This window comes from Mus musculus, chromosome 15, assembly GCF_000001635.26.
Source record: "Mus musculus strain C57BL/6J chromosome 15, GRCm38.p6 C57BL/6J".
Taxonomy (NCBI): Eukaryota; Metazoa; Chordata; class Mammalia; order Rodentia; family Muridae; genus Mus; species Mus musculus.
In genome coordinates this window covers 6,044,705-6,049,170 of record NC_000081.6, presented here as the reverse complement: position 1 = coordinate 6,049,170, position 4,466 = coordinate 6,044,705, and positions in this window count along the sequence as shown.

Genomic DNA, 4,466 nt, shown 5'->3' with positions numbered 1-4,466 from the left:
TGTGACCAAGCCCCTGGAATCCTGTGATCCTGGGGATGTTAGAGCACCTGGGAGTGGAGCTTCCTCTAGGTATTGTGGGACTGGCTGTGGAGTTTGCACCTAAAGTCTGCTCAGGGAACTTGCCCAAACAGGAAAGAACCTTTACTGCTGGTCAAGCAGGGTTCCTGTGTCCCTGGATCTGGTTAGTACCAGTTATTCCTGGTGTTGGGATAGATGTGTTTCTCACCTCTGATTCTATGGTCCTGAGCATGTTAGAGTGCCTGGAATTGGAGCTTCCTCTGGGTGTTGTGGGACTGGATGCAGAGTTTGTGCCCAAGTTCTTAAAACTCAGTTCTCATTCATTTATTATTCAAATCAGACACTGATATTAAATAGCTTTGAGAATCAAAAAATAAAGCAAAGAACAAACATGGTATTTGCCAATATAAATGTTATGCACATTGAGAGCTCAGTCTTGTGTCTTTATTCTGTAGTGGTAAAAATATAAAGAAAATAACAGTGGCAGGCAGAGTGATGAGGTGGCAAGTGGTAGTGAAAACACTCAGTGTTCCTGGGGGTACAAATGTTGTCCAAGTTCACCTCATTATGATATCTAGGACTTAAAAGGCTTTCTGCGTAAAGAAAGAGAACTTTCTATAAATGTCTTCTTTTTACCCAAATGGTTTCTTAGAATAGGATTGAAAATATGCAAGTGCTATGATAAAGGAATGGGTACCAAGTAAGGCGACAGATTTTTAAAGTGATGTCTGTAGATATTTATACTTTACACACTAAGACCGGGAAACATTCCCTCTTCCCATCAGTAGCAGCATCATCGTTGGCAAGCTTCTCATTCCATGTGTGTATTGGAGCTGATAGAAAGAGAGAATTTAAGAGAGTAAAAAATGATTATCAGACAAAGGCAGTAAAATCCACAAATCCAGCACACCTCATGCTGTCTTCTGTTTTTAACCAGTGAGTGTCAGTTACTCACTGTAATGGAAACAATTCTGTGTCCTGTGTATCTTCAAAGGCAGGAGACAAAGAAGGAACAACTTAGGACAGATATAGGACAGAGCATCATGAGGTAAAGTAATGAGGCTTACACCAGCTTTGTTTCCTAACCCTTAAGTTGAGCCTAGCATTCCAATTTTGGTGAGTATACTGGGCAATGACAATGTAGCTTATAGTTTTTATTAAATCAAGTGAATTTGTAATAATTTAAGCCATTTTTAAAGAACAAATAAAAATGACCCTTGAACAAAAGCACACAGAGATCTTAGAAAATCTAAGCAGCAATTTAGTTTTATGATCCAGTTATCTCCAGGAAGCGTATGAAGCAAGGGTCTTTTCTATTCATCTCAGTGAGCAAGTCATCACACATAAGTCACTGCCTCTCCCTCACACATTTTACTGTGCTCTAATTGATAATGGATATATGTATTGTAGGTGTAATTTCATATTTTAATGTATGTATACACTGCAAGATATTTATTGCAATAAGCTAATTTACATTATGATCTTACATACCATTTTCTTTATAGGATAAAAATAGCATTGAAAGCTCAACAAGTTTCAGGAGTGAAATTCACTATCATAATCATGGTACAATGCATATAAGAATAAGTACCTATATACATAATGATAGGATGATTCCTTTTCATGGCTTTGTGTGAGGAGGTAGAATTCTCATTAGGTGCATGGTAATATCTTTGAGAAAGGTTTATATTTTAGAAAGAAGAATGAGAGTGAGAAGGGAGATGAGGGAGATTTGATAATATCCAATAAGAATATCATTCTGAGCTCTGTGGGAAGCCGCAAATGCCATTACAAGATGGCGCTGGCTACCACTGGCCACCGCCAATGATTATGGGTAAACAACCAATGTGCACACATGTGCATAAGAGTTTTTTTGCTGAGTCACTGCCTGGCCCGACACATATTAATGAGGTACTGGTAGCATAACCAATCAGGTATGGACACGTCACTCCTAGGCCTATATAAGCAGCACCATTTCTGGGCTCAGGGTCTTTCACCTATGCAGTCAATGCTCTCCCAATAAACTTGTGGCAGAAGGATCCTGTTGTGGCGTCTTACTTGCTGGCGAGTCGGGCGCTCACAGAGCTCATTTGGTAGAATAAGGAGCACCCGAGCCTTGTCTCTGGGCTGTGGGGTTGACTTACAAACTGTGTGAGCCTGAGCATGAGTATCCCAGTTAAAGCTTCATGGGTCATCTGCAAGACAAGGCTAATAAAACAACATGACTTACAGTGGCATTCTGAGAATTAAATGAGATTTAATTTCATTAAAATTGAAAACCTTTCTCGTCAAGAAAAACAATTCAAAGCTGAGAAGACAAATCACAAACTAGGATAAAACATATGCAAAAAAAAAACCTTTAAAAGAACAATGTACCTAGAAAAACAGAAATTATCACTCAACTATAGGAATCAAATGATTGGATAATAAGTATGAAAAATATGAAGGAATATTTGAGTAAGAAGGTGTGAAGCATTTAATTACCATATAGATAGATTTTTAAGATAATTAGTCCTAGGAGAATGATTATTAAAATTACATTAAGTGCCAAGGCTTACCAGATTAGGATGGCAAATCTTAGAAGACAGAGGGTTCCAATGGTTACCCAGGATGTGAAAAACCAGAAGCCCTCATCACAGCACCGGTGGAAATAAAAACATGACACTCATTGTTTGTTTGTTTCCCTACCCCCATACCCTCTCTCCTTCTCCTCTAAGAGGGTGGGCTCCCACAAACCTCTACCAAATCAAGTCTCTGCAGGATTAGATGCATCCTCTCTCACTGAGGCCAGACAAGGCAGCCCTGTTGGGGAAGAGAGGCCACAGTCAGGCTACAGCTTTAGGGAGAGTCTCTGCTCCAGTTGTTGGGGGACCCTCATGAAGACGGAGCTGCATGTCTGCTACATCTGTGATAGGAGCCTTGTACGCTCTCATTTTAAAGGGCAGGTTGGAGGCTTCAGAATAGAGCAGCATATGCACACAACTTAATCTTGAAAGTGCACATAAACATCTCCTTGAGAAATTTAAGTGTATACCTTTAAGAAGACGTGTATGCAAATGCTTGCCACCTCAATATTTATAATAGATGAAAGCTGGTTGTAATTTAAAAAGTTTGTCAGAAAAATATGTAGCAGATGTAATGTATCCAAACAGCATAACACTATATAATAATAAAAAGAACAGACTGCTGGTGTATAACAACAGTGAAAAGCGGAGTAGAAAGAGAGAAACTTAAAAATATTTGTTTCCCATTCCAGGTGTAAACCTTCAAATTTCTGGGAATATCCCAAGACAGAGAGTAAATTTATAGAAAAAACTAAAGTACTTTAAATCCCTGTGCAATCCTGATATCATAGAGTTTTAATGTATCAGTGCACCTAGTAACACCAAGAGATCTCATCTAACAAAAAAAAGAAAAGAAGTTCCTTATTAACACTCTGAACAGTATGCTTTAGAAGGCTCCAAGATCCTATGCATGGCTAAAGTAGCACAGCTAAACACTAGCCTTTCTTGAGAAGTCTCAGTCTCACTTGGGCCTGTGCCATACTTTCCCTGAGCATCTCTGTGTGTTAATGCTCAAGCCTAAGCCTATGTTAAAACCTTTTTATTAACTAAGTTATTAATTATGTTGTATGCATGACAGGACAAACAAATGAATGGATGAATGAATGAATGAATGTGTGTTTGAGTGCATGGAGGTCAGAGGACAACTTTCTGTCATGAGTTCTTTCTCTTCCTACCTTGGTATCCAGGAATCAAACCCAGGTCATCAGGTTGACACAGCCAGCACTTTTACCCATTGTGCCATCTCCTTGTCCTTAAGACATCTTCTTAATAAACTGCCAGTAAACTTCATACTGGCCTAGTTGGAAATTCCTTTCTGTGTAAAGCTGATGGCCTCACTTTGATTTGAGTAGAGCTCTTTAAAAAGAACTCTTCTGTTGTGTCTGGCCAGCAGCTCACACGTCTGGGTTCTAGTCTAGAAAGGCATCTTGGAAACCTGGAAGAGAAGAGGGGGGCTAGGCGGCGTGTGCAAGATATAACCAAGACAGTCAATCTGATCAAGGTTCCAAAGCCCTGTAGCTGACTACTTGGTATTCAGATAAGAAATTCAACAAGGAAGTTAACTATTCAGTACTTATTAGCATTATAAAGTCGGAACCTACAGCTCAGGGCTAGTCTGCTAGTTGTTTACTAGGACAGAAAGGTCAGTCTTATCCAGATAAGGTTTACCATAAGAAAAGTTAAAAAAATCCCACTGAGACAGGTTTCTTTATTAGGCCCTAAAATTCAGGCAGAACTATAGAGCATAAATAAATTTTATGCCTCAGCTCAGCCTTTTCTTTTTTATATTAACCACAGGGAGGAAATGTAACCTCCCCTCCCCAGCCTGAAACCTGTTTGCTCAGGTTTCAGTGTTAGAGAGCATGGGGCGGAGCTTGCCGCCCT